The following is an 18128-nucleotide window of genomic DNA, read 5'->3' as shown; positions in this document are numbered from 1 at the left end:
AAAATATGAAAAGAACCACACGAAATAACATCTACAACACCATGTCTACTAACCAGAGAAAGGCTTTGAAAAACTTACAAGACTGTGTGGACATAATAGTGAAACCAGCCGATAAAGGCGGGGGAGTAGTAATTTTAAACTCTACAGATTACGAAATGAGAATGAGAAAACTTTTGGATGTAAAAGAACATTACCAACGCATTAAAAACACTAGAATAGAGGTCTTGAGAAAAGAAGTGGATACCCTCCTAACAAAAGGAAGAGAGGAAGGCTGGATTTGTGATAATGAATACAAATTCCTTAGGAATTCACATCCAGTTATCCCGGCAATATATGGATTGCCTAAAATCCATAAAAATATACATGATCCACCCATGAGGCCCATTGTTAGCAGTATTGGATCCGTATTGGAACCATTGAGCAGGTATGTCGATTTCTTTTTGCGACCGATAGTGCAGAGACAAAGGTCATACTTGAAAGATACGGCTCACGCCATTTCTATCTTTGAGGGGCAGGGCTTCAACGGGGTGACCCAATTGTTGGTCACCCTGGACATTGAAGCCCTATATACTAACATCCCCCAAGATAATACCATAGAAGTCATCTCCACCATATTAGAGGAAGAAGATCTTCAAGGGGGTAATAAGGACTTTATCATGTCCTGTAAAAAAATGGTACTGAAAAATAATATTTTTCTTTTCAAAGATGAACTTTATTTACAAACAAAAGGGACCAGTATGGGGGCCACTTGTGCCCCAAGTCTGGCATGCCTGTACGTAGGTGACTTTGAGGAACGCAATATATTTAATGAGATGGCCCCATTTTTTGAGAACGTCTTGTGCTGGCACCGTTACATAGATGATATCATTTTCATATGGAACGGTTCCAGCACAATGCTATCTGAATTTCTGGAATGGATAAATCTGGGTGATCCTAATCTTAAATTCACAGCTCACTACAGCAACCAGAGTGTTGAATTTTTAGATATTAAGATCAAGGAAACCAACAGGGAACTTCAGGTAGAACTTTTTACCAAGCCTACGGACAAAAACACCCTCCTACAGTATAATAGTAATCATCCCCATTCACAGAAAGATAATATCCCCTTTGGGGAATTTCTCAGATTGCGAAGAAACTGCACCAGCATCTCAGATTTTTACCTACATGCAGAGACCATGAAGGCAAAATTGAAAGCAAGAGGATATCCTAACAAATTGATCAAAAATTCACTGAAGAGGGCCAGGTTCTATAATAGAGACAGCTTATTTGAGTCTAAGATCAGTAAAAACAATCTAACAACAGGAAAAGTGATCTTTGTAACCCAATTCTCGAATATAAGCAACCAAATCAAAAACATTGTGAACAGAAACTGGAAGATTCTGAATTATGGCACAGAAATACAGTTACCAAAACCCATTTTCTCTTTTAGAAGAAATAAAACAATTAGAAACTCACTAGTGAAAACATATCCAAGAGCAACAGAAAAGCAAATCACCTTAGGGGGTGAGAAAGCAAGAGGCAATAACAAATGTGGAACATGCTCTATATGTGCCCAGTGCTTGGAAGGTAAAAACATGATGTTTGCCGGTAAATATCTAAATATAACAACATTAAACAACTGCCGCAGCAAAAATATTGTCTACCTCCTAACATGCCCCTGCGGATTGGGCTATGTAGGGGAAACCAGTAGGGAACTTCGTGTGCGCCTCCTAGAACACAAGTCCGCTATTAGAACGAAAAAGGATAATGCTCCCTTAGTAGATCATTTCTGTAAATTGAACCATAATTGTAATGATTTTAAATGGTTCATACTGGAGAAAATCACAATGAGTAGACGAGGAGGTGATATGGATGCAGTGAGAAAGAAAAGAGAACAGTGGTACATATGCTACCTGAATACAGTGGAAAAGGGATTGAACTCTAGAGAAGACTGGATGAAGTTAATTATGAAATATTGATAAGTTAAATACCGATAGGCATAATAAGACAGGATATAGCCACTAGCATATCTGGAAAGTAATCTGAGACAACATAACTTTACTAAAACGCCACAGGACAGGATAGAATATCTGAATTTTTCTCCCTCAACTACATTAGGATGTTTGTATAATTTTGAGTGATAATCCCAAACAGGAATAAAATGTAAAATCAGAGTGATTTACCTTTAAGATGTTATCTTTTATTTACATTATTGGAACAACGTGTGAAGATTGTAATTATATTTTATCACTATTAGGACTATGTACTAAGCAGTTGTATATAGAAATGCACACCGCACATACTCGTGTCTTTTACAACGTATTTGTGTATTTTGAGCATAATTGGATAACGTAACATAACTGCAATTATATCTTTTAGATAGCATAAAAATACGCATTAAATTGTTGCAATATATATGCATTTCGAACAGTATTTGGTCCTTATACTGTATTTGTTGATTTGATTGACAATGTTATGATATTGAAATTCTGACTGAGATGGGATAGAGATACGGACATCATAATTGTGTAGTACATATATGGAGCCCTTTAGCGAGTATATGGTAATAAGGTGTGTTAGAATGTGATTTTGGTTTAACATTGGAAGCATCTACAATATTTATTTGTTGTTCACAAAAATATAGATTGAATAGTGATTAAAACTCACATTGTATGTGGGCATTTTAACAATAAAGTTAGGTCATTGACAACAGGTATACAATTTGGTGTATACACAAATGGGAGGCCGTTATAATAAGATGTAAGCAACCAGCCTAATATGAATGGTTAGACTGATTACACCGTCATCACGTAGTTACAGATGACCCAATAGGAACGCTGAGTATGAGTTTGTGATGCGTCGCTGTATTCACTTACTTACCTAAAGACCAATAAGATAGAGAGATTGAATACACGGACATCACGTGTGGATGGATAACCCAATAAGAACGCGTATAACTAAACAGGGAGGTGGTAATGCGATCACCTATCGAATACGCACACAGGGATCCTTCCATCACGTGTCTTATCCACCCAATCAAATGACAGGACAGATAAGCTAAATACGGAAGGCAAGAATACGCTAACGGGAATCATTGTAACCGAAAATAGAGACCGCCGCGAACCCGCGATAGATCAACGCTAAGGTAAGGAGTGGTGATATAGCATGGATTTTTTGTTAGGAGTAGAGTAGTAGTGTCTCCACCCTACGAGAGGCGACAATCTCATTAGATAATGTACGTTTGCTTTGTTTTAGACCCACCCGAGAAATAAGGAATTATTTGAACCTTGCGGTGTTGGGCCCCGAGGAGGTACGGTCACTCGGTAACACTAATACGTATCCAAAGAAAGGAAAACCGACAATAATTAACCGGTCCGATTACACATGTGAGGTAACTTTCAATTTTAAACTGTTTGAGACAACAAACAATAAACCACTGTGAGACTACCCATAAAAGTTGTTTTTAAAGATATAGAAAGGTGTATTGCAATTAGGTAATTTCTCATACCCCTATTTTTGATACGCAGATCACCAAAGCACGGGAAGACGTTTTTATTTAACATCTCGAGCATATCAGATGATCGTATGAGAGAACAGAAGACTCTATTTATATGTCCACCCACACATAATGAAAATCTGATATTTTCTCCATCAATAAAGAAGGTGAGCTAGAAGCAATCCCGATACCTATAGTTCCATCTAATTAAGGTATACAATGTCTGTAATGGATAGAAGTGGATTCAGGACAGTTGCAAGACCATGCCATAAAATTTAAGATGCTTTGTGTATAATAAGATTGGAGGACATTTGAGAATGAGTATATTAATTGGATAGGCTTTAAAATCCATTACCTCCCCTGATACTATTGAATATGATGGCACCCGGATATGAGGAATAAGGGTTCACCTAAGTTCTCAGGGAACAATAGTAACACCATTTGTTATAAGTAATGGTTGTTATTTATAATTAAGTATATATCTATTCCTTTTGGGAATAAAGAAACCTACCCAAGAATACAGGAGACAGCAACTAATTTTTGTCTTGATAAAGATGGCAGTAATTTGGTAAAAGCCATCTAAACGCGTCGACGCCTTTTACTGGAAACACAATCCTGAGACCAGCACAGAGTTATAAGCATAAAATTGAAACTATAAACTGTATCGCTGAGCCCAATGGATGTGTATTGGTGAAGTACATAATCAGTGTCTTACGTATGTTTTTGTCTCCATGATGCTGGTCATCTTTGGAATCTTGTAATATTGTAACTTTGTAACATTGTTTTTACCTTTTTATTGAATGATCTGTATAATGTTTTTATGTTTGTGTCACAATGAATATGTCATGATAGCTTTTTATAAATATAGGATCACAGAAAAATATTTGTCAAAATAAAAACTCTTACTTCATATATTAGAGCAGTGAATATTTTTTTGTCCACTACAAGGAATTTGTTTGAGCAAGGGAATTCTCTCTCTTTTACGTGGTTAGATGACCTTATTTCCCTTGTGAATTCCAAGGGGTCCCTCTCATTTATTTTACCATTCTCGCAATCCAGACAGAAAGGCTGTCTTTTATTTCTAATTGGAGGCACGCATGATTAGTTCAATCACCCTCAGTGGAATTTTGCATAGTGCAGTCCGTATTGCATGCTGGGAAATATAGTTCCAAAAGAGCGCCGTATTATGTTCCCTAAGTGGGTTTCTGCTGGAATTTGCATGTGTAAAAGCGACTATTTCCTTAGTAGGATTCGGACCACTTTGGAGAGACTACGTACTTCGGTCTTTCAGCGCTGTGTGCCATAAGACAGTCTCGTGGCACAGCCTCTCTGTTTCCCATCACATTGACGGTCCTTCTTGTTAGAGATGGTGCTCTCCTCACGACGTGGGCCACCGTTAGTAATTTTCTAAAACAAATGCCCGAAAGCTGTTTCGGGAGGGCACTCTGCTGGAAGTCCACCATTCGGCTCTTATTTTCCTGCTCTCCGCCGTGATCTTCAAAGATTACTGCCTGACGCGTTTCGATGCATGTTGCATCTCTTCAGAGGCTTGCTTCTCGCAATCCAGACAGAAAGGCTCTCTTTTATTTCTAATTGGAGGCACGCATGATTAGTTCAATCACCCTCAGTGGAATTTTGCATAGTGCAGTCCGTATTGCATGCTGGGAAATATAGTTCCAAAAGAGCGCCGTATTATGTTCCCTAAGTGGGTTTCTGCTGGAATTTGCATGTGTAAAAGCGACTATTTCCTTGGTAGGATTCGGACCACTTTGGAAAGACTACGTACTTCGGTCTTTCAGCGCTGTGTGCCATTAGACATTCTCGTGGCGCAGCCTCTCTGTTTCCCATCACATTGACGGTCCTTCTTGTTAGAGATAGTGCTCCCCCCACAACGTGGGCTGCCGTTAGTAATTTTTTTAAATAAATGCCCGAAAGCTGTTTCGGGAGGGCACTCTGCTGGAAGTCCACCATTCGGCTCTTATGTTCCTGCTCTCCGCCGTGATCTTCAAAGATTACTGCCTGACGCCTTTCGATGCATTTTGCATCTCTTCAGAGGCTTGCTTCTCGCAATCCAGACAGAAAGGCTCTCTTTTATTAGTAATTGGAGGCACGCATGATTAGTTCAATCACCCTCAGTGGAATTTTGCATAGTGCAGTCCGTATTGCATGCTGGGAAATATAGTTCCAAAAGAGCACCGTATTATGTTCCCTAAGTGGGTTTCTGCTGGAATTTGCTTGTGTTAAAGCGACTAGTTTCTTGGTAGGATTCGGACCACTTTGGAGAGACTACGTACTTCGGTCTTTCAGCGCTGTGTGCCATAAGACACACACACACTTATATATATATAAATATATAGTAAGTGACTAAGTAAATACTTTATTCAGTATCCAAGTTCCATCACAGTGTACAGACAGAATAATACAATAAATAGCATTATAAAACACATTTAAAACATCACATAACTCAGACTTGTGATAAAAAGCAAATGCTACTAAGAATTCATTCCAATAATCATTACTATATACAAAAAGAAATACAAAAGGCGTACTAGGGCTATGTGCAAACAACTAGCAAGCAACATAGAAGGCCCAGTGATTTAAAAAAAATATATATATAGTTGAAATTAGATAATGATTAAAATATGTCTCAAATCCTGGAAATCTCGGACTAGTCTACCACATTTAAACCAGACCGCCTGTAAAAAATTGCTGATAGCAATAACAAATTACATGAGTGGTATCACTCTTAAAAATTCTGTAAGCCAATAAATATCTGGTCCCATCCAGACCACGACATCGAAGGATGATCCATTTCAGGCCCAGGTATAGATAGGCAGGAGAAAAGAACAGTATATTTATCTCTTCTTCATTTCCCAAGCCACACGCCGGGCAAATGCTAGAAACTAAGTCCTTATTCCATTTGGTTGTGAAGGACCTCAGGGGCAAAGTGCCAAATGGCAAGCGAAGATAGAGGCTTTTTGCTAAAGGAGAAGAAACAGAATCTAAAAATTCCACAAAGCGAGGAAATGGTTTGATATCTAAAAATCTGTTTGTCAGTGGGCCAAATGACTGTATAGCCCTCTTGGATATAAGTCCAATGGTTGGATTTCAAAGTAGTAATATCATATTTACACATTTTCATCCAATCAATCCATAGCCTTTGAAATCCCAACCTGCTTAGCCAGTCCGAAACAAATTTGACCCAGGGTACTGACTTACCACCTCCTGCCCTCAGCAAGTCTACACGGCAGTCTCTAAACTCACTTAGCTCCGGTGTGACCCATAGGTGAACCTGATAGGCAAGTGGACTATCTGCCGCCAGATCTGCAATTCTTTTTAATCCTAGATCAAAGAATTGGGGAATTCACGGTGAGCTGTTTGGGACAGAAACCAGCTGTCTGACAAATTTATTTTCTGCAGTGGTGAGTAGAGAAACTTCAGTACAACCCCAGAACTCAACACCATAAAGAGCGGCCCCTTGTGCCTTAGCATGATATACTTCAAGGGCCGGTGAGACCACACGAGAGCTCATTCACCTATGTAATCTAATGATAGAATTTGCTCTGTGCTCAACTAGTATTGTACTTTTGCTAAGTTGACCTTTCCACTTGAAGTTCTCCATTACTTTTACTCCCAGGTAATCAAAAATCCACACCCTCTCAAGGACTTCTCCATTTACTTGAATAATGGAGTTTTTGACCACTCCCTTCCCAAACACCATATATTTGGACTTACTGACATTGAGCTCCAAGCCCATTGACGCACAAAAATCAGTACATTTGTGAACCAGAACCTGGAGCCCCATAGGTGTCTTAGAAATGAGAAGGGAATCATCTGTGAATAAAAGAATCGGTACCTTGTTAATATTCTGAACAGGGGAATTATTTCTGCAGTTCATCAGGATATCAACCACGTCATTCATATAGAGCAAAGGTCTTCAATCTGTGGCGGCATGCAAAAGGGGTCGCGCTCTTCATTTTCTAAAAGGAAACGTCCCAGGTGGTTGATTCCGGTAGTTAAAATGCTTTCCCTGGAATGTTGTTATTCAGGGACTCTCCTGTGCTGGGAATTCAAAGCCTTTCTACCAGTGTGTTTCTGGCCTGAAAGAAATACAAATGTGCACAACGAGTTAATGTGCAAATGTCAAGGATTTGCAGATTACCTCATTGTGCACAATTTCATTTCTTTCAGGCCAGCAGCACACTAGCAGAAAGGTGTGTTTAGCTGTTTGACTGCCTTTGATTTCCCAGGGCAGGAGGGTGTTGTTGCAGTTACTTGATCAAATTACTTGAAGCTTTTTGAGTGGTAGTGTACAAGGTTAACTAAACTGTGAAGTGCTTGCTTTTAATTGTTGTATTTACATAGCGCTTTCTATCCCTGATAATGTGTTGAAGGGACAGTTATGTAAAACAAAATTGCATTTCATTGGCTCTGGATATTACTAAAATCCATGGGCCTCATTTAAAATTAAATGGTGTAGGGCAGCTATTTTTGCTGCGCTGCCCTATGCCAATTCAAAAGGGCAGGAATGGACTGTATTTATAAGATACGGTGCATTCCTGTCCTTTCTGCTAGCATACAATTTGGTGCCTGGCACCAGCGCAGGCACCCTTGCACCATGGTGCAAAGGAGGGTGTCTGCATTGTTGGCAGGATTGTTTTTATGCAAGAAGGCACACCTTCCTGCGCAAAACCAACCCATGGAGGCTTTTTCCTCTTTCTATGTGTGCTACACATGGAGAGAGTAAACAATTGAGGGAAAAAATATATATTTTTCCACGTTAAGCATCCCCTGGGGCAGCGTACAGTTTTACGCATCCTCAGGTTTACAGATCTTGTAAATCTGGGAATGTGTCAAAACCCATAGGAAAGCCCACCGCAACGCCCGTAGAACAACCCCTGACACAGGAGGCTATGAAAAGCCACGCAAAGTGGCTTTGCGTGGCCTCGTAGATATGGGTCTGCACTCTGCGCAACCCGAGCATCATACAAGATGACACACCGGCAGCAAAAGGAGCTTCTATTGTTGCTTATCGCTATATTTGGGTGTTAAACTGGTACTAATAAGGTGCAACCACAGATTGACCATTTCTCTGGAGAACATTTATGCTTGTCCACGATAAGGAGTACCAGGTCCTAGAAATTTTTGTCGGGAGGGGGTCCTTATGACTAAAATCTTTTGATGGGGGGTCTCGGCATACAAAAGTTTGAAGACCACTGATGTACAGGGTGAAGAGCATGGGCGCAAGAACGTACCCTTGTTGTATACCCCACTGAATAGGAATGTTTTCAGTTAGTTCTCCCACATGGCTGCAGCATACCTGGGCAAAGTTATTACTGTACAATTGAGACATAAGATGGATCAAATTGCCAGAGACCACCATCGTATTTAGAACAAGTCACAGATTCGTATGTGGAATTAGATCAAAAGCAGCTCTAAAATCTATGAAATCCACATAAAGGTTTTGATCACGCAAAAGAACATATTTCCAGTATATTATGGTGAATCAAAAAGTTTGGTCAGAGGTACTCATCTTTGAACGAAACCCGGCTTGAAGGCTGACATGATATTATTAGAGTCTACCAAATGTAGCAGTTTTTCAAGAATTTGCTTGGCAAAAATCTTTTGAGCATTATTGCTTAAGCTAATTGGCCTATAGTTTAAGGGGGTGCATGCATCACCTTTTTTATATATTGTAACAATCTTGGCTCTTCACCTGGAGTCTGGTATCTCACTCCCTCGTGCTACAGTATCAGAAAGTAAATTAAGGTAAACTGTTCAAATCTGAGGTTACAATTTATGTCAATCACCAGGGATTTTATCCGGTCCTGGCGTCTTGGCAGGTTTTAACGAGGCGATAGCTCTAGAAGTATCCTCTAAGCTGGAAGCAATGGCTGATTCATTGGCTTCTATAGCGTTGTGACGAAATGCGTCTCTAAGGTAGTCGTTGGGTCGCTACAGAGCCTTGAAGTACCTAAAGCCTGTGCCTCATAGAGATCAATATATATAGGAGACACCTATTTCTTCTAACAGACCAACAAAACACAGAACGAATTTCAGACCGAAATCTACTTTTAATCCTGTTATGCTTAGAGATTCCATCGATGTCTTCCATGAACTAGTAACTGAACAAATCAAAAAACTTAACTACAGAATTCAAGGTCAACAAAGGAAGTATCGGTGGCAAGATCAAAAATACAATGAGCTCATGATCAAACTTAAAGAGAACAAAGCCATAATCATACGCAATTCTGACAAAGGAGGCAACATCGTGATTTGGAGCAAAACTGAATACAACAAAGAGGCATACACTCAATTAAATGACAGGGAATGCTATACTAGAATCAGCAGCACCAATTTAAAAACGATTTATGAGCACCAATTTAAAAACGATTTATGAGCAATATCATCAGATGCTACGTACATGGCACAAACAGGATCTTATAACGACTCAGGAATACAAATTCCTAAGGAATGAACATCCAATCACACCAACGATTTACTTCATTCCCAAAACGCACAAGGATCCTTTGAAACCGCCCGGACGCCCCATCATTTCAGCACGTAACAGTTTGCTTGAACACACATCACAATATGTTGATCATTTCCTCCAGCCACATGTAAAATCACTTCCTTCCTATATACGAGACACCAGCGATTTCCTCAACAAACTACAAGATATTGTATGGGACCAAACATACATCATGATGGCGCTGGACGTGTCTTCCTTATACACCAGTATAAGACACGAAGATGGTATTATAGCAATCGAACACTATTTGAACAAAGAACAAGACCATTGTTTAAAACATCAAACAATGCTAATAGAAATGATACGCTTCTGTCTTGAGAATAACATCTTTATGTTTAATAATGTATTGTATCGGCAGACAAGAGGTGTAGCCATGGGGGCCAGCTTTTCCCCAAGCTACGCCTGTCTCCATATGGGTAGATGGGAGGAGCTGGTCCTTAACAAACTACTACAGAACAATCTGGGAGTGATAACATGGCTTAGATACATAGACGATTTGTTCGTCATATGGAAGGGAACCAAAGAGTCAGCAATGCAATTTGTGTCAGATATTAACATCAATGATCTCAACTTACACTTCACTGCCACTATTAGTGAGCAATCAGTGACTTTTCTAGACACTGAGATTTACATCGAACATAACAAGATAGAGACCAAACTCTTCCGAAAGCCCACCTCAGGGAACTCTACTCTCCATGCGGGGAGCGCACATCCGCAGCACCTCATCCATAGTATACCATATGGTGAGATGTTGCGGATGAGGAGGCTCCACAGCAATGACAAGGATCTCAAACAAGCCCAAGAAGACAGTAGATTGAGGTTTTTAGCGAGGGGTTACACACACAATAACATTGAAGCCGCAATTAAGAAATCTATGCTTCAATCACGAGCTGAATTACTTAAGGTTAAAGATAACCATACATGCGGAAATCTCACTACATTAGACACTGAGAACACCACTACAGAACCTAACACATTGAGAGTAGTTCTACAATACAGCAGACAGCACAAAGAAATCAAAACAATTCTACAGAAGAATTGGCCATTGGTGGTAAATGATCCAATTATTGGACCTGAATTACCGTCTAGAGTGATGGTAACTTACAGCAGAGGGCCATCCATGAGAGACCGTTTAGTCTCAACAAATCCTGAAACAATTGAGAATTCCAGTTGGCTTTCTCAACATAAGGGTTTCTTCCGCTGTAAAACGTGCAAGGCATGCCAACAAGGCATTAACATGACTGAATACAAAACCCCTTTCAGTGACAAAAAACGTGTTATACGTAAACTGCTCACATGCAAAACTCACCACGCAGTTTATGTTCTTATCTGCCCTTGCAATTTATTATATGTAGGCAGCACCAAGCTCCCTGCACATAAACGCATATTACAACATCTCAGGGCAATTAACAACCAAGACAACACGTATCCTGTTGCACGCCATTTTAAAGAACACCATTCATCAAACAACAAAGATCTTAAATACTTTTTGATCGATGCTATACCCCCTAGCAGACGTGGCGGCAACAGAGAGATTGCCCTTAGGCGTTTGGAAACACAGTATATCCTCGAACTAGACACCAAACAACCCAATGGTTTGAACATTACGGAGGACCTGTACACCTGTCTATAAAAAAACAATGAGTGTCCAGCATAAACCAGTATTGTTAGAACAAGTGATCCATCGCTAGATACGAGTACATACAACATATGCCTTAGCAATGATGCATTACTGAATATAATTCTGGCACAAGTGGAAGTTTAATTCAATGGAGGAATATAGCAATACAAACAAAACATACATAGATTATTCATTATGATAGCTAATTTTATAACATTGGGATTTTAGGATTATTTATTATAAATAACTTTTTAGGTTTTAAATATTTACCTGCATACCATGTTATTTAATAATTTAATAATTTATTAATATTTATTGCTATTTATTGTCCTTGTACAAATATTGCACTTTAAGTAGGTCTACATTCCTCTAAACACAATTAACACTGTGCTATGCCATAACAACAGGCAATACACTGCATCTAAATATCGCCCTTGTTTAGTACTTGCAAAAAATTCCTTATTTATGTATTTTACACATACATATCAACGATTTGATAAATCATGAATTTAGAGATATATCATGTTGGGGTGAATCGTTGGTTTTTACATCTGACTTTGAATTATCACTTAATTTTTAGCACTTGCATTGCATTTTTTATTGTACAATGTTTCTGCACATTTCTTTACATCCTTATGTTTAGCACTACAGTGAGGGAGCATACCATTAAGGTCCAAATCTCGTTATGGAGTCGCATTATGGTGACTTAGGGCACGAATCAATTGCTAATTCACTATTGACATGATATGCATATGTCATGATATATTGTTTCATTTCTAAGATTTTAGCATTTTAACTTGTGTCTTCTATATATATATATATGTCGCTAATCAACCGCAAGGTGCACATAAGTCTTTTTACCTTGTCTATGCTTACCTCATTGCACTGTCACTTTAAATAATGTAAGGTCACGCTGTACCCCTGTCATGTGATCAAGGTTCATTTTTCGAACCGAAACGCGTCAGACCGAACGAGCTAAATAAATCACGCATTTTGGCACTTAACTGTGGTCCGTCTCCATCTTTGGCGCGAAGCTGCAGAGGGATGGTGTAATTTGATATATATATATATATATTCACCAATTGTAGCTCCACAAAAATCTGTGTCAACGAAGAATGGAAACCACGCAAATCCAGGTAAGGCACAGTTGTTTTACTTTATTAAAAGCCGAGTTTCACTAATCTGACGCGTTTCGGGCATCCGCCCTTGCTCACAGACAGTCAGCTAGTAAAAATAAGCCCATTAAATACCTTAAGGTTTACAATTGGTTGCATTTTTTTCTTCTTTTTCTCAACACCATGTGATTTTTAAACAGTGAAGACATACTACTCAGAAAAACGTATAGTCTGTTTCCAAACATTTCTATAAAAATCCATTGTGCTTGTTTCTTATATATATTGGTTAAAATCCAAGAACCACAAAGCGTAAGCAAAATATTGAGTTGTAAATTTCTGTAAAATAAATTAATAAAACATGTTTATATTTTAACATAGTTTTTTTGCATATAATGCAATTTATCGAAACTTATTGTTATATTGGTGTCCATATCAGGTTGACTGTGCAAATAACGCAATAAAGTGCAAATATTATAGATTAAAATTCATTAAGTCATTTCATTTGTACATATATGTAAAAATAGAATACAAAAAATTCAAATGTGCAAATAGCGCAAAGATGTAAACACACAGAGAAAAAAATGTGCAAATTCTGCAATTTTCTAGATATGGAAACCTAACATTAATATTATAATAAAGCTTGCTTAGCTGCATAAAATGCAGTTATAATATTTACACACAATTTTGTAATTAACGCTTTAATGGTAAAATTAAAACTCTATAAACAAAACACTATTAAGTGAATTGACTATTGGTTCAGATTTAAAGTCTAAACAGACAAATCAATGAGTCTATGTCAAATAAATGAAATGAAAAAAATGTGTTTTCCTGAGTTGTATATCCAACAAAAACAGGGAAAAATATAAAAAAATAATAAATAAAAAAAGGGGAAAGAAAATGGGATATTAAAACATAGAAATTCTTAATAGGTTTTCGTGAGAGCAAGCGTGGCATAACACTCTAAAGAAATCTGATCATTAATAATATATATTATGTTAATACATATTGAGATGCTAAAGAAATACATGTAAATCCTCAGTTGTATTTAACCCATTCGGGAATCTGCTATCTAATTCCAGAATAAATTCAGATTCCAGTCTTCTTAGCATTTTATCACGGTCACCGCCTCTTCTTGTTTTCGGAACCGAGGCGATAACAAAATAGTTGAGGCATTGTAAATTATTGTTATGACAGATCTTAAAATGCCTCGCCACCGGATATGATGCATCATTGTTAACAATAGCACATAAGTGCTGAAGAATTCTGACATGGACTGGTTGTCGGGTACTCCCAACATATCTGAGATTACAAGTACAAGTTAGTACATAGATGGCAAATTCAGTTTTGCAAGTGAAAGATCCACGTATATCAGACAAATCTGGGCTAAATGGTGTGTGATATTGGGTGGTGTTTTTCCCAAATTTACACGCTCTGCATGTGGAGCAGCGTTTGAATCCCGGCCGTGATTTCAACCACTCCTCCTGCTTTCTTAGCTCAGGAAAATCGTGACAGACATGAGTTCTTAAGGAGGGCCCCTTACGATAAGTTATCGTTGGCCCATCCGGTAATCTGGGTTTTAAGACTAAATCCGTTTTGAGTACAGGCCAACGTTTTTGGACAATTGATCTAATTTGTCTTGCCTGTTTGCTGTAGGCTATAATTAATCTAGGGGATTGGTCAGTATTGGTGGAATCACTATCTAGAGATATATTCGATGTGGATAAATATATTGATTCCCGAGTCCAAGCTTCTGTTTTAAGAACTGCCTGCTTCAAGACTGATTCCCTATAGCCCCTCTGACGGAACCTCTCAAAAGCTTCCATAGTGCAGATTTTCAGATCACTGACTGTACTGCATATCCGTTTAAGCCTCAGTAATTCTCCAAACGTAATATTGTCAATTACATGTCTCGGATGTGCACTGCTGGCATGAAGAATATTATTACCAGCAGTGCTTTTCCGAAAAAGTTTGGTGGCCAAATGATCATCATGTATAAACACTTTAACATCTAAAAACTCTGCTTCACACTTGCTAATAGATAAAGTGAATCTAAGATTCTCCTGGTTGATGTTAAGAGAACTAATAAAGTTGGTTGCACTTCCATGATCCCCACGCCACAAAATAAAAACATCATCTATGAAACGAATCCAAAGTGCCACATGTTTGTTGTAAATATCATTGTGCGTTTGCCTGAGGACATGCTCCTCCCACCAGCCTACGTGTAAACACGCATAACTAGGAGAGAAGCATGCCCCCATCGCAACGCCACGTTTTTGGATATAAACATCACTACCAAACAAGAAAAAATTGTTATTGAGACACCAACTAGTAAGTTCCAACAATAATTTGTTATGATTATAACAATTAATGGGTCTTTTACCCAGAAAAAATTCTAATGCTCTGAGCCCAGATGCATGATCGATACTTGTATAAAGCGATTCGATATCTAAGGTGATAAATAGCATGTCGTCGCTCCATACAGCATCTTTAATCCTTCTGATAAAGTCCCCAGTGTCTCTAATGTAGATAGGGAGGCCTTTCACCAGATCTTGCAGGAAGTAGTCGATATATTCTGTCACATGTTCCGCTACTCCTGCAATAGCAGAAATAATAGGCCTGCCTGGAACTGGAACAACTTGCTTGTGGACCTTGGGTAAAAGATACAATTTAGGTAATATAGGATATTCGACATGTAAAAATTCAAATTCCTGTTTGGAAATCATGCCTTCTCCTTTCCATTTGTTCAATAGCTTCTTTAAAGCCTCCTTGGCCTCATTGAAATTTTTGATGTTAGTCTTAGAGCAGCATAATGAATTATTAAGTTGATTCATTGCTTCCTCAATATAAGCTTCTTGAGGCCAAATAACCACGTTTCCTCCTTTGTCCGCGGTGGTAACAATGATCCTATGATCTTTACCCAGTTTTTTAGTCAGCAATAAATAATCTCTTTCATGTTGGCTCTTGTATCTTTTTCTATGCTTTATTTTGTGATACAGTTTCTTGAGGTCATCCACAGCTACATCTTGAAAAACATCAATTGAGTCCCTTGGCATAGTGGGAATGAATTTTGATTTTGGTTTGAATGGACTAAGGTTTGCTCCCACCTGCTCAATTGAAGCCATTCTGAGTTCCTCCTGTGTGGATATCATGTCATGATTATTTGTGTAATTAGTTGCCAGTTGGTGCAGCGCCAAAAAAGTTTTAGTGTCTCTAGCTGGTAAATTTAAAGGGTTCATTATAGCAACAGTATTAATAGGTGGATCCTTTCCATTTGGGCCCTCCTTGATACTGAAGAACTTTTTTATTTTTAATTTTCTGATGTATAGATAAATGTCAACTCTTGTTTTTGTATAGTTGAAATCCGAAACCGGACAGTATGTCAATCCAAGACTTAAAAGTTGTTTCTCGGCCTCGCTCAGGGTGACTGTGGATAGATTTATGATTGCATTGTCGCTTAATGTTTTTTTCGCCAGTATTGCTTTTTTTGTTTTTTGGGCGATTTTATGTTTTTTCCGACGTTCACCCCTCCTTTTGTTACATCTTGTTCTCTTTGCTGTTGTTGACCCTTTTGTGGTGGTTTGGTCCGAGGTCGTAGTGTCTGGAGCCTGTCCGACACTAAAAAATCTACCTCTTCACCCAAATCAAGGACAATAGTATTGGGGTCCCATGCGCTACAACCTTCCTCATCCGATGAAGGCCCACTCGTTAGTGATTCAATATCACTTAATACTTGGTTCATATTATTCTCCTCATTTGCCATCGTAGATGTCGACGCTGTTGCCAAATTCATAGGCTTCGTTGATTTTGCCTGTTGTACCTGTTGCGCAAATTTAGTTCTTTTGGCATTGTCAAATTTTCGGGCAAAGGTATAAATTCAACCCTGGGCATAGTCCTCCTTATCACGGGCGAATTTATATATCTTGCGCGCCTTGATTTTTTCTTCCTGCTTGGCAAGTTTTTCATTTATTTGCTTCCGTGTTGCAGTAATTATATCATTGGGCTCAAATTTTGCCAGTAGATCATTGATTTCCTCGATCTCTTTCATGAGCGCCTCCCTGTCAATGCTTGCATATTTAACTAGAATTAGCAGTAGTTTCGCCGAGGATTCTAGATTTGTATGCCCCCATTCTTTTAGCATATTCGGATTAGGCTTCCCATAACTTGGCGCCAATAATATACAGAGCCCACGAGGTACTCGTTTCTCCTACAAATACATTGTCAATGATTTATGTTCCCACCATTTCGACATTTCCTGATACATATTTTTCTCCAATCTTTTCAGCGCTGCTCGTATTTGGCTTTCATCCGTGTTCTCACCCACATTCTGTTGAGTAGTGTTATTTTTTCCTGAGTTCATTATTACTTTAGGCAGATTTGAATAGAGTGCAGCCGCCGCCGCTTCTCTGCCACGAAGAATTTCATCCGACATTGTGGTGAAACACTCAAATTGCTTTATAGTAAGTCAGACGTCTTCCACCTGAGCAAAACTCACTTCCAGGCTTCTATATATATATATATATATATATCCAAAATAACAGGAACCCATTTGAATGGAGGCCACAAGAAATAAAATGTACTTCATTTATTCAGTTTGGCAGCTTGCAAGCAGGTTCAAGATCCAAGCACACAGCAAACAATTGAGACGCCAAACGCATTTCGGGAGTGATCCCTTCATCAGCAGCGTCCTTTCATGAAGCGGGAAAACGTCATATTAGCATACACCTGATAGTTATACCTCTGCCGATAGGCGTGGCCATCACGTTGGCCTTGTGGGGCATGTAGTGCATGAATTGTATTCCACAGTGGGTGCGCTTCCCCAACAACAAAGTTCAACAAATAAATCCCAAGTGGGTTGACGTGTAGCTCAGGCAGATGCCTGCCCCGCTTTGTGGCTGCCAAACGAAGCATCACTGATGCCCCCCTGTAGGGCATCCGATCTCGAATGGGTTCCCGTTATTATATATATATATATATATATATATATATATATATATATATATATATATATATAATCTACTGGCGGTCGCCAGTAGATAGTTATAGTTAGGACCGAGTTTCCATAGGAAATCTCAAAATTCTATTTTGAATAACTTTGGCGCCGATTGACGAATCCTCGCGAAATTTTCAAAACTAATGGGGCGCTCCGCTCCGCTCCTACCCTGAAAGACTCGGGGTGATTCGTCAAGCGGGGGCCGGGAAAAAGGGGGGGTCCCAAAACGCGTTTTCCCCATGGATTTTTCTATAGGGACTTTAGTCGCAGCTACAGCCCGAACGGCTGAACAGAATTACGTGAACTTTGGCAGAGAGGTAGCCATAAGGTCCATGAAGTGCCTTTTGCAGGTTTGGTGTAAATCTGTTCAGTATTTCCAGAGAAAATAGCATTTA

The sequence above is a fragment of the Triturus cristatus genome, chromosome 4_1 (assembly GCF_964204655.1).
Source record: "Triturus cristatus chromosome 4_1, aTriCri1.1, whole genome shotgun sequence".
Taxonomy (NCBI): Eukaryota; Metazoa; Chordata; class Amphibia; order Caudata; family Salamandridae; genus Triturus; species Triturus cristatus.
This window is presented reverse-complemented; position numbering follows the sequence as displayed.